We start from the raw sequence: 14,200 nt of genomic DNA on the forward strand, positions 1-14,200 counted from the left end.
TTTTTCAAAAAGATTCATTTTCCGCTGACCAGTAGCTTGAAATAATGATATTTTGATAAAAATCTTGGCCACCCATGAACCATCTCTTTTTCGATTATAAAGTGTATTGAATACTTGAATGCTCGACCCATACAAAGACCATACAAATTAGTATAAACAATGGTTTTATTTTCAACGTTTATTTGATCGAATCTGGAACATTAGCAAATTTAAACATAACGAGGTGATTTGTTTTACTGAATAACCCAAATGATAAATGATTTGTACAAAACCAATATGCAACTCTCTAACAATCATAAAGCTATTTTAAAAAAAAAAACCTACACAAACAAATTTTATTATATTTACTAGTGGTTGGTGTTCTTAAACGACATCAATATGAATCACGACAACACCCAACCAAAAAATATTTATTCAATATGGAACAAAATGAAGTTTTTCCTAAAATATACACTTGTACTATCCAAACGGGAGGAAATGTTGCTGAAATAACAGAAAAATCTACACTTTCAAAGAATTTTGAATCAATTTTCATCACAGAATCTGTGTCATAGATAACAGAATTTTGGAAATATTCACAGATTTCACCGATTTTTTTAATTTTTGACGTTTTTTCCGAAATTGTATTTTTTATGTCAATATAATTATGGATAATTATCTTTGAATTAGAAAAATATTATAAAATTGGCAATATTATCTGTTTTTTATTTAGTAAAACGTAAAAACAACGTTAATTGACATGACTTTTGAATGAAATTCATTGACAAAGCATCACGGATAACCGTCACAGAATTTTTGGGTAAAATCACAGAAAGTCAGAATTTTTTTCGACAACCTTGACGGGAGGTCTCTTATAAAAAAAACTCATGTTCATTTTAATTCATCAAAAGCTTTTTTGAGTAATTTTCCTGAAGTAAGGAAATTATTCAATGCAATGAGATTAGTCTTCTATTTTTAAGCAAATATAAATACGAAATGATTTGTAGCTCTTTTTTATACCGGAAGAGTCACATTTAAAATCAATTTAAAAAAGTGGAGTAATTTTCACCACGAATTTGCACAGAAAAGTTTTGATAATACCAGGAACTAAAAACTCTCTCAACTATTCAAAACGGTAGAATTTTATACAAAATAACAAACACGTATTGAGATAAAGATCTGTTCTAATGGGAGTAGAAGAGAAGGCCTCCTATATAAATTCCAATGTAAATATGACACAAATCAAAATGTGTACACACGCAGGTTTTGACTCCACTACAAGTTGAGAATGTTTTCAAATTATTATCTAATAAGATTGCATCAAAATATTGGCCCCTTTCTCTAGGGATCAATGTTACATTTATATGAACTTATACTAAAATAATATGTCTTACATCAGAACTATTTGTTATTTTACTAAATCAATAGCCTCACTCAAAAACAGAATGAAATTTATCATTTTGAACACAATGTTTAATGCTCTTGAAAAATCTCAACTATGTGGCCGAAAACTTTTTATTTTTATATTAATTTTATATATTCATACAGTGCAGTTTATTCTTTTTTTAAGTAAACAGCTTTGTTTTTAATTTGTGTAAAGACATTGTAATTTTTTGGTGAGTTTTGGTGAGCTTAGCGACAAGAACGACTTTACACTTTAAAAAAAAATAAAAACTACGCCACAAACAGTGAATAGATTTTAATCTTACTATAGTTTCATCAGATATAATTACAGCGTTGACAACTTTGCTCTAAAAATTATGCTTAATTCAATGAAACTTTGTGGGCATAAAGATCTTACCTAGTAAAGCAACTTGGTATACTTAGTTTTCCCAAAAATAATCCAAACTAACATTTGAGAAGGGCCAAACTTTCCAGGCAAAATTTTGGAAACCTTCTTAGCTCGAAAAATACAATTCCTACAAAAATGTGATTCGTGAGAAGATTTTGGAAAAGGGATTGAATTTAAAAAAAAATTTATATGCCTACACTGAGAATAATAAATTTCAAAAACTTAAACTCAATTTCCCAAAAAGTGCCATCTCAGAATGTGATGATTTTTTATTTCTAAGCCGGGAAATAAAAAAGACCATGCATTGCAACCTGTGCATATTTACTGGGAAAAAAGTTTTCTAACAAAAATTTTTTCATGATTATTTTTGAAAGTCATTTAATTTATTATTTCAGTGCAGATTTCCATCCATTATTTCAAACACTGCTTCGTTGGATTGATTCTACTGATTTAGAAGCAATCAAAGCTTCATTTGTAATAATTTATGGTGAAAGTTAGTAGAAATGCTTTACTGAAAAAAAGCTAACTAAAATCTTTAAGTACATTTAAAAAAGTCCATCTCTGAATTCGATGACTTTTTTTTGGTGGTGGGGAATAATGTGGTCTACAACTCTTCTCAACAGCGCAAAGTGAGCACTAGATCTCTTAAGCTAAAAACTTGTTTAAATTTTTTTTATAAAAAACGAATGTTTTGTGTGTTTAATAATAAAACATAATTATAAGCAGATCATTATAGTACTACATCGACCTCGGGCATATTTATAAATAATAACTAACATTATCGCAATAATTGAAAATGGAGGGAAGGGGGCTCCGTTTGATCGACCTTTATGGAGCGTTTGACTAATTCCAATAAGGCCGGACCAATTTCCATTTCATCTTTTGTCACCCTCCATCGAATTTTCAGAAAATCCTGAAGGGAGACACAAATAAAGTCCAAGGTATTTATCTGAAAAATTTGATAATTTTACTGAAAATTCAAACAATTTGAAAAGCGAAAGTCAAATTGTAGAGAATGGGAATTGTATCACCTTTTGTATTCGAGTTTTTTCAAGTTTTCGATCTTCAATAACTCGATTTTTTATGTTGTGGGATGTAGGTTGTAGGCAAGCTTTTGCCCGATTTTTTCCAATTTATTGAAAACTTCGATTATTTTTAACTATCAAGAAAAATTGAAAAGAATTTTTTACCGGCCAGGTCACTATGGAGAAAGTTATGGAGAAATATCGAAAAATTTACTTGCTTTGAATTACGTGTCTTGAATACCATTTGATAGCCAGATAGTTCAAACCTAGATTCACATTACACTACCATCCGGACCAGTCAGTGGTGACCTTGCTTGAAGGAGAAAATCAAGGAGATTCGGTGTGTGAAAAAAATATAACAAAGAAAATTTTTAAAACAAAATGTAAATAAAAAATTTTAAATATCATGTTCGTATGGTGAAAAAACTATACTTTTAATAATTATGATACACCCAGTGATAGATTAATAATGTTGCTAGAACTTAAATTTACATAGTGATATTTTTCGCCTGAGCCAAATTTTGTTCCAATTACGGGTGTTTTTATTTTCCAAATTAGAGATGTACCGAATAGTGGTATTCGGCGAACGGCCGAATACCGAATATTGACCTTTTCAACTATTCGGCCAAACGAATATTCGGCCGAATATTCGGTCAAATATTCTGTAAAGTTTTCAATAGAAATAGTTCTATTTCTACTGCTATTTCTAATAGAAATCTTCTATTTCGGCCATCTTAATGTCCCTCATGTTTTAAGTCGATTATTTTTAACCAGATGTATCAGATTTTTTTCAAGTAGAGGTCTCTTTGATTTTTAAAATGTCACCATTAGCTTATAGGACATAAGATGACTTGCCACTTCTAGGATGTTTATCACAAAAGAGATTGGATTTTCAGTGAAATCTGGGGCAAATTATGTCAGCTATTTAAAATTGCTTTTTTTTTTACATCAAATTAGATTGATGCCTAATTATTTCTAGATGTCATCAAAATAAATGCCAAAAAGATAGATGATCTTTAACCTTAAGGGGGGAGTAGGGTCTAACACTTTCAAAAAATCGTTTTTTTAATTTTTTTTTTTTCTTATCGTAAAATATTTCAAGAATGTTGTGTCAAATTTTCAAGTCAATCGAAGCAAAACTGTAGAAATTATAGGTCTTGATCTCCTCTTATCTAATACTGCAAGAATTCTAGAGCAGAAACTTAAAACGCGTTTTTCTCGAAAGCACATTTTTAAAGTCCGTGGACATCGTCATTTGAAAACTACTTCACCGATTCTTTTCGAACTTGGAACATATTTTCTCCATATAAAATACCAGACCCCAACGATTTACTTTTTTTTTACTTTGGGATGATTTTACAGTTAAAAAATGGCGGATTTTTTCGTGAAAAATCGTGAAAATTCGTAAAAATCGCCACAAAAATTTCATAAATTTTTTTTAAGTGAAATAAAATCGTTGGGGTCGAGAAAAACATCTATTAAAAATATTTTGCTCTGATTTTTTGACTTCAGATGATTCTGTGCTGAGATACAGTGTCCACCGCAAATGCTGTTTTCTAAAAGGCATCTTCGAAAGTGCTCCGCCACCGGCTCATTTTTCAATATTTTTCTACGAAAAAATTACTAAATGTTCTTTTAACAATGCTTTGTATAATGCAAAAAATTTGAATACATTTGAATACATACCCGTTAGACCCTACTCCCCCCTTAAGCATACAATACTTTCCACGACACGTATCCACACGGCCGGGTGTTGACGACTTTTTGAAAATCTGAACAGAAACTAGGCATTATTCTCAAACATACAAGTGGAAAAAGAAATAAAATTACTTGAAATTTGAAATCAATACTGATGTTATGAAATCGCTTGGTACATCTTTGTACCTGAAAATGATCACATTTTCATATGTGATGAAAGAAATTAGAGAAACATGAACTATCAAAGAACGAAAGAACATAAGCCGTAAATATCATGAAAATTTCGAAAAAGATACAACGGCTCACCGACAGGACTTGAACCTGCAATCTCCGCTTCGGTAAAAACGGCGCGTTAGCCAATTCCACTACGGTGAACGTGATGGAACCGGCGAACACGAGCAATCGAGCTCTGCCGATCAACTGCTGGACCTTCTATCGAAGCACCATGTATATCCCGCATGTGATCTTTCCCTCTATTGATCTCTCTTGTTTCTCTAACCCCACCCATCGACTCGGGATTTTAGCCGAGCGAGCACATGGTCGATTGCTTCGGGTTTGCCGACCATGTGCTCGCTCGGCTAAAATCCCGAGTCGATGTCGACTACACAAGTCACTTGGAAGACACAAACACTAACTACGAGACTTCTATGGATTATTTATGTTCGTTCAAAAGTTAATTGTCTGAACTTAAAAATGGATTTGATTTAAAGGTTACACGGTTAATTTAAATTAACAAAAAATGGGTTATTATTGAAAAAAAATAGGTTGCCACAAAAAAAATCTTTGAACAGCCATAACTTTTTTTGTTTAAATTCCAATTGAGTTGCAGTCTTCAGGTGAAATGTTAGTCTCAATTGAAATTTTAATAAAATCAACATAATCGAGCAATCGATTGGTAAAGAAAAATGTTTGATCAAACACCAGTTTTTATGCTTCTTCAGAACACAATGTCTCAATATGGTCTTTTGATGGTTCCCTTAAACCATCCAAGTCGTTTTTGGCAAGTGTTTTGATTTATGAGTAGGTATTTATTAACACAAATTTTATGAATAAAATAAAAAAATATCCTAAATTGTGATTTTTATAAAGGATTAAACAGTGAATAGCTCTTCACACGATCATACAAACAACATGCTTTGTTCAGCAAAGTTTAAGTGCACAAAAATCCGCATCTTTTGATGGAATTGGTATCAAAAACATTTTACGCTTGGTACAAATTTTGGTCAGTTGAACACAAAATTTTTGGACCAAAACATTTTTTTCTTGAAAATAGCTTGCTTATTTTCAATTTTGATACAAATTTGGTTCATTTTGTTAATTTTAAAGTGTAGTATTTAACCCAAACAAAATTAAAAAATATAAAATATACAAATTTTGTGAAAAGTTTTGAACCCAGAATTATTTAAAATCAATTATTTTGAATGTGGTCTTTTTTTAAAGATGGCGTTGGCGGAACCTCAAACATGTATTTTTTAGTCGGCCCCATACAATAGTTTGTTCTCTACATCCTAATCTACCATTTGATGGGTGAGCCCCCAGATGATTCCCAGACATTTTGCAATTTTGGGACACCCTTATACGCACACGTAGGAAATGAATAGCCCCTAGTCGATTTGTGTTGAATAATAGTGTTTGGCGTTCTGAACAACCTGTCGAGACACGGACTCTATAGCACTCAAATTCATAACGATATTCTACTACATGTGATGAGATCTAGAACTAACGGACAATCTATATACCAAACGAACAAGTTTTGAGCTATTCTAGACTTCTTTTTCCCTCCGTGAATGATCATGAAAATTTGTCAAGCATCTAAATCTACACGTGGTATATGGATGACCCCTAGCCTGATGTTGTCAAATGATAATTTTTCGACATTCTGAGCAACTTTGCCGAAGACAGTATCCCTCTAGGACTTCAATTGGCGGAGATATATTTATGACGACCAGTTTGCATAGAGATGCCCCATAGTGCAATGGCCCAACCTAAACAATTCATAGTTTAAATTTTGCTTAACTGACTGTATCTAATTATCAAACCATTAGAAAAAAATGATACTGTACTTTCCTGAAATGTTTTGTAATTTTGATAATAGGATTTAATTTTCTAAAATATTGTAATTTAGCAAAAAAAAATATTGCTGGAATTCAGACGTAAAGTTTACCTTATGTGTGCAAATTTAAATTGAAAATCATTTTTTACGAAAACTATACCATGATTCCATTATTTTTAATAAGCATCGTTGTATTCAAAATATTCTTAGATACGAAAAAACTTTTCAATTGCTTGAATAGTTGTCGCATATAATTCTATAAAATTAAGTGATATCTCTTTAAAAATAGACTAAAACTGAAATGAAAAGTTTTGAACCGTTAGTAAATAGCGAATAAGAAATTCATCTAAAACTTCTTGTTGAATCCACTGCTTTTATTCATATAATTCAAGTCTCTATGTGCCAGTCAAGATGAGTCTTCGTTTAGTCTTTTTGAGACAATGAAGCATCGAGTTATATCAATGCTGGTTGGCATTTAAAGTAAGCAAAATTTGTTTTATGTGAGCTCCTTTCGAATCTTCAAGAAATTGTTAAATACTTTGAATCAGAGAATATTTATGTTTTAAATCTGATGAATTGTATTATAACTTTTACGGACTATGTCGTATTTAACAATGGTTTTGTGTTAAACACTTCCGTTGAAAAAATGAAAATGTTTTTTTATACAAATAATTATACTGTGATGCATGATACATCTATCAAAAATTGTACAAGTTTTTCCTAAGTTCAGTCTATGTTTTCATAATAAGATTCACCAATTCAGCTCCCATTTTATGAAAAAAGTCTTTAACTGCATTATTTAAAACTAAACTAAATTTAAGAAGGAGTTGAATTTAAGTATGTGACGATTTACAAAAAAACTTCACCTCAGAACTAATCCAAAATTTTTGATTTAAAACCAAGACTTCAGTAACATTTGATTTGTCCAATAATAACCAAATTTAAATAGGATGTAGCCAAATTAAAAACGTTATGCAATAATGTACTCAAACTACCTTGTTACATTATCTGTAAAATGGAAGGAAATGACAGGAGCATAAGAAATAGGATTTTTTAAACCAGACCGCATAACACTAGTAAAAAGTGTCTACTAATTATATCCTTTTCCTCCATCCACAAAAAAAACGTACTACGTATCGGTATTTAACTGGTGAGATTGAATGGCGCAAACTTTACCGTCGGCGCTTAAGCGCCATCCACTATCTGTAGATGTGCCAACGGTCATCTATTTAATTAGCCCGGACTCTTACCCCAGGGGGGGGACAATTTAAATTTGCGCGAATCTCGTGTTGAAGGTTTGGCAATCTCAAGGAAAAAAATCAAAATGTAACAAATGAAATTTAAAAGCAAAAATGACTTACCGACTACGCGCCGATTCCTACGTTCAGCGTCTTAGCGCGGACCTTCAACTGCCCTCCAAGGACCAGGTTCGACAACCAGTAGGCACTTCCACTAACCGACTTCCCGTTTAGACCGACCGAATGCGCGGAACAACGGCGTCGGAGATTGCCAGCCTCAACGACTTTGGGTTTTCCGATACGACCACACAACTTCCACTTTACCAACGACTACCAGTTTTTAAAATATACGATTTTTTCGACTTCGACGAGCGACTTTTCCGATCAGCGTTTGGAGTCTAAGAGAGCGACCCCCGGGTCACCAGCTCGCAAGAAGGCTTCCCGATTGCCTCCCCCTATGAGGTTGGCTTCGGGTTTTTGCCAAGACAATGCTTGTAGATCGCGCGCAAAATTCAAGCATTTCTTCTCAACGGTTGAAATGGACGCTACGTCGACTAGCCATCTTTACTTTTGGTAGCCCTCTTGATGTCGGATCGTGAAGTTCAATCCGTATCAACAGGGCCGGTTCATCATTTGCTACCTAGAGATTTTAACCTTGAGATTGCCAAGAAAATAAAATACAAATAATTATAATAAGTTGCAACGCAACAAACGTTTTACTAGGATGCAGAAGTAACTATTGACTACTAGGACGTTGCCGGCGCCGTTATTGATGTTTAAAGAGGGAGCAGCGGTTTTCACCATTGTGAATGTGCTGTCAATGGTCTCGGTCAATCACGGAATAGCAACCATTGGCAATTTGGAACTGGTTCTGTTGAGCCATGCCCGCGATCGTGTTATTTTAAATGCATTTGTTTGAATTGCGATTCCGATCATAAAATAACATCAAAAAGTTTGCAGAACTGATAAAGAATTATTGATTTCAATCCCTTTTTCATATTGCATTTAAAGTTCAATGGTACTTGATCACTCAATCAAGCTAAGCTAAGCTAAACTATTTGGCACATTTTTTGAGAGCATTTGATCTTGGTGCGACATTAAGGTTTCAAGATATAACTAAGGCAAAATGTCACCGCAAGGATCAAGTACCGTAATCTGGGGTAAGATTGATCACTTTTTTCAATATTTTTCGATTATTTTTTTTTCTGTTAAGGGGAATGTGGCATGTTTCATAATTTTTAAATCAGTACTCGACTCCAATGAACGTAAAACATGGTTGCAGAAATTAATAAGACCACTTAAAGTTTGACTAAAACATCAATTTCGTCTCTGTTTTGAATTTGATGCTTTGGGGTTACATTGATCAGACTCTATTTTGACAAGTTTTCTCGATCATAAAGGATACAAAACACCTTCATAATATTTACAAATGCTTGTTCATCAAGTTTGTCTTGCTTCTTAACGTTTAAACGTTTTAACTTTAAAAACATTTATTATTGAAAAAGTACTATTATGTTGCATACATTTAGGGGCAAATATAAAACAAATGCTAAATAGATTGAGCTAAAAAAATACAAACGAAATTTTACCTTCACACATTCCTCTAGGCCCTCCCATTATTTTCATTTTAATTTTTTCTTCAAAGTTAACCATTTGGTAGGGTTTCTCTATCCATTTGTTCAATACGGACTTACTCTTTGAAAATGTCCTTATTTTTTAAATATCAAAAATTTATCACTAAAAGACTATAAAAATAGCATGATTACTATACATATACAAAGAAAAAAAGTAGTTCTTTCACATTCAATAACCCGTTTGCTTCTAAATGCTTTTTGGTTTCGTCAGAAGAGCTGTTTGTTTGCAAGCCTTGGAAAAAGTAGCTATTTTAAGATTTTTAAATAACATTTTTACTAACAGAAAAAAAAATTCAAATACAAACCAAGTTTTGACTATTTGATACTCAAATCATAGGCTTTTAAAAGTAAAACTATTGAACTATAGACTGAGTTATTGATGATAATGTGCAAAAATTTATTGTTGGTCAAAAATACCCCGGTGATCAATGTTACCCCGTTTTACGGTATTCTCATTTAGCTTAAAATGTTTCGCAAAAAATCGAGAGAATTTAGAAAAAGATCTCTTATTGGTGGAGATGATGCCTTCTAATAATATTCACAAGGAGCAAGAGGAGTATGATTTTATGCGAAAGAAATGGGTTTGAAACTATTAAAAAAGATTGCAATTTTTATGTGGCTGGATAAAAATATAATTAGTAATCACAGGAACAAAGAGTGAAATAGATTTTTTTTTGTTTTATGTGGAACTACAGTTCCTGACAAAGCGTTGACAAATGAAAACCTAATAAATATCTAATAGAATATAAGTGTCTAATAGCATAGGGGCTTTTCTCATTACTCTACCCATTTTTTTCTTATTGGACTTTTTCTAGGGTTTAAACTGGTATATAATGTATTTGAGGCAACATCAAATTAAAAAAAAAAAAATACAACAGCGCACATTAGAGTGGCAGTGAGAATATGGAAAAAGTTTTATGGTCGAATTTCAAAAACCGCTCATATATATATTTTACAGGTTGACCCTAAAACTACCCTGTGCAAAATTTCAGCTCAACAGGACTTGATTCAGAGGTGCCTAAAAGTGCTCAAAGTTTTGGGTTTTTTACTTTCAAAAACCACCCAAAGACCGAAAGAAATCTGAAATATTTTAATTTTAGTTTGGATGCCAAATGGCTTAAAAATTTACTAAACGTTGAGATCTGGTGTTATCTCGAAAAATAAACTTTTTTTTACCTGTTTGAAGATTGAAGCACGGGTAACAATCATACAAAAGGAAATTACATGAATTTTATTTAATAACTTACATGTTATCAACCATCAAAATTCGGAATCGTTTGAGTTGTGTTTCCAAATTGCTGTGTCCCATGCAAAATGGCTGAAATCATTTCAAGGAAAAACCTTCACACGCTATTCCCACCATCCAATTATCATAGGACGTGTGAAACACTACACTAACAATCATCGAACGAAAACCAGGACCAGGACCATGATTGGGGCTGTCATGGTCCTGTCCGAATGTTCGTTTTCTAACCAACAACTCCCTCAGGCAACAAACTGTTACACACTAGCCGGTCCTGTGTCCTGGCTTGTCAAAAGCGCTTGCTTGTTTGAACGTGAGCAGTTTCCTGTCATCGCCCACATAATTGCTGATTCAATATCTGCGATGATTAAATTGTCATGACCCATCATAATGGGTTCGATCGAGAGGACGCAACAATTTCCGTGTACGGCAGATTTGCATCATCTGAGTGCATGTCCTACATACGACACGCGTAGACGCCTGAATTGTGTGGTGTAGAAACTTGTACTTGAAAAAATCTGAGCACTTATTGATTAAAGTTTTAATATTTTTAGAAAATTGCTTAGTAGGTTTTGTTAGGATTTAAAAATTATTGAAATGTTGTTAATTTTATGTTAAGGGTAGTCTGTTTGTTGGGGTTCTTGAATAAAAATAAAGTAAATTTTTTCTGTAACAGTTCATTTCAGATTTAAATACAGAAATATCGAAATTCAGAAAGATATCGAAATTGATATGATTCACCTCCAGCTGATAGAATTTATCTAGTTGTTTACAAGGAGACCTATTAGAATTGACTTGTTACACTGGATTTGCTTATCCTATGCTTTATAAATAAGAGAAAATTTTCAGTTATGTTTAATTCTTTATGCATTTTTCACTGTGAAAGCTGCAGAACAGCTCTCCGATATATTTTTTTTTGTAATTCAATTTATAAGTGATTTTTTTTTCTTTTGGTTGAAAATAAGTTTTACGAATTTTTTCCTCCGAAAGGCGTCCCTGTAATCATACAAACTAAGGGAAATTAATACCTTATAACGAGTGTCGTAATTTTTGTCTAACTTTCTTTACTGAAACGTTATAGCTAAACATTTCCTAACATACTCTCACGTGGAGCATGTCTAGCAATGCACACGCTTCGACTGTTTACAGCACATCGCACCGGGATGCTGGACAATGACACCACTCCTAATCGAACGAGACAAGAATCGATGGACGAGATGAAAGGCGGATATATTGTGACAAACACGTGTACTGGGCAGCCCTAGATTCCATGTGTTGTGAACCCTTCTAGATTATTTTCCTCCCTTCTAGACAGAGTTAGGCGATGATTCAACCTTCTCTTTCCCTTACTCGTCCGGAGCTAGGAGCACATCGAGCCGATACATCGATGAGGATATGTTGAATATTTCTAGAGTAATGGAACTAGTCCAAATTTGTGTTGCCATTCTGATGACAAAAGAAGGTCCACTCGTAGTTGTTTATCCTGAATCTGAATTTATGCTGAGGGGGAATCGGAAATGAGGGGGGATCTCAAGGAGAAAACAAAAACTGAACGGCAGGAAATAGTGGTTAAGGGCCAACAATTTTTATGTATTGGCGCTTGTTTCCTATGATTATATGTAGGTATGCAGATTGTCGGGAAGCTTTTTATCGCACACAGGGAATATTTTTTCTATCATCAAAAAAATCATGCCATAATACTTTTGGAGAAAAATTCACACAAAAACCCGCATCGATGTGCAAAAACAATTATGGAACAAAATAAAAACGCTTAGCTTGTAGCTTAGATTTTTAAAAGAAAGTATTTTTGTTCTACGAAAACTCCATAAAATTTTGACGGAAACTAGATCCAGTGGACAAAACTTTGGAACGGAAAGTCATACGTGCTTACACCGGTAAAAAGGCTGCCTCAGTTCAGGATAAGGCGAAAAAGTGGGCTCGTGCCAAGGTAAGATTAGGCCTGATGACGTATAAGAAGCAGAAGAAGCCAAAGTGGAGTCAATTACAAGCTGCTTCCGTTAACCAAGAGCTCGTGAATTATATGATCAACTGCTGTGTGTAAAATCGCTGTGCGTTATCAACGACGACGAAACCTATTACAAGTTTGATTACAAAACGCTTCATGATGACCAGTATTGAACTGTTCGGTGTAAACGAGATGGACACATCGATTTTTTACCAAAAAAAAAAGGTGAAAAGGCAATGGTTTGACAAGCCTTATGCGAGTTTGGCATGCTTTTCGAGCCGTTAGTGACTATTGACACAAATATGTAACCGTTCAGTTACAAAAACTCTTTGTTTTTTTTTGACGGGTGCAATTTGCTTTAATTGTTTGTGCTTACTGTCACGATTCTTATTTTGTTTTTCTTTTAATTATTTTTGTATATTTTAATTTTGTTGTTTAAATGATGTAAATCTACAAATGTAAAACACTTATGATGGGGGTGGGGTAAGATAACAGTCCATTCTTAGTGGGTATTCGCCTCGCCTTCGCCGTGATGTCGACTATCGATGAAACATCTCGCCTTCGGCGTAAAGTCGACCATCGACTGGACATCTCGCCTCGCCCCAGATGCGAAAAGGCGAAAAGCCAGAAAGAAGGCGAAAAAGAGCTGTGTCCGGAAAAAGGGCATTCGAGTGCAGGCGTGCGTGTGTTGAACATCACAGGAGCATTTACCGAGTTAGTTGTGAAACCGGAAGTGGCTTTTTGAGGGAAAACCTGTAAAAATCCCTAGTATTTTATCCTTGGATTTTCTGAGGACAACACACGCTTCGGCCTAGTAGATACTTGTATCTGCTACGTCTCATAGTAAAAGGAGCATCGAGTTCTCTGGCCTGCAGGCCATAAGCCTTAAGGAGAACATTCCTCTCTCGGTTCGGTCACTCTGGCCAGATCCTGGACCGAACCGATTGTGCCAACGAGAGAAGACGCCTGTAGTTACCTGATTCTGCTCCAACCACCAATAGAGCCAGGTAGCGAAACTCGAAGGATCAGCTTCAGCCACGTGTCCCAGCAAGTTATTGAGGCTGCGGACCTATCATCACCCAAGAATACCCACCTGAGGTCACCTACCAGTTGCAACAGACACACCGAGGGTTCGCTACGAGCGGACAACGCAGACGACTTCAACAGCAGCACCAGAAAAATAATAGTACCGGTACGTTACCCAAGAATTCTGTTCCCACACCCACACCCACATCAAACATAAATCGCTAAAAATAAAATTTGCAAGTTTAAAGTCTAGTTCTTTTGCAATTAATTTAATAAAGTTTTTTCCCTAGTAAAGTTCAGCTTTTTGTATTAATTTATGTGAAAGAATTGTGATAGTATTTTGTGTAAAGTTTGTTCGCGTAGGTCCTCCGATTACCCAGTAGTAAGCCGACTCTGAGACCCAGTTCGAGGAGTTTCTTGCTACTGAGCTAGCTTGCCGGGATTTTTATTAGTTACAAATAATACAGCGATTTACGTTGCTGAGAGCCTGACCCGTCGCCTGCTGCCCATAATCCGCAAGAATGATCAACCAGTACTTTTTAAGCC

The 14,200-nt window shown here is 34.2% G+C and overlaps 1 protein-coding gene across 2 annotated transcripts in view; it reads left to right on the forward strand.

Annotated features, from left to right (window-relative positions):
* LOC129743734 (uncharacterized) overlaps positions 1-14,200 on the forward strand; it is a 356,038-nt gene that overhangs the window by 249,197 nt on the left and 92,641 nt on the right. The window lies entirely within an intron of this gene.

The sequence above is a fragment of the Uranotaenia lowii genome, chromosome 2, assembly GCF_029784155.1.
Source record: "Uranotaenia lowii strain MFRU-FL chromosome 2, ASM2978415v1, whole genome shotgun sequence".
In the NCBI taxonomy this organism is placed as follows: Eukaryota; Metazoa; Arthropoda; class Insecta; order Diptera; family Culicidae; genus Uranotaenia; species Uranotaenia lowii.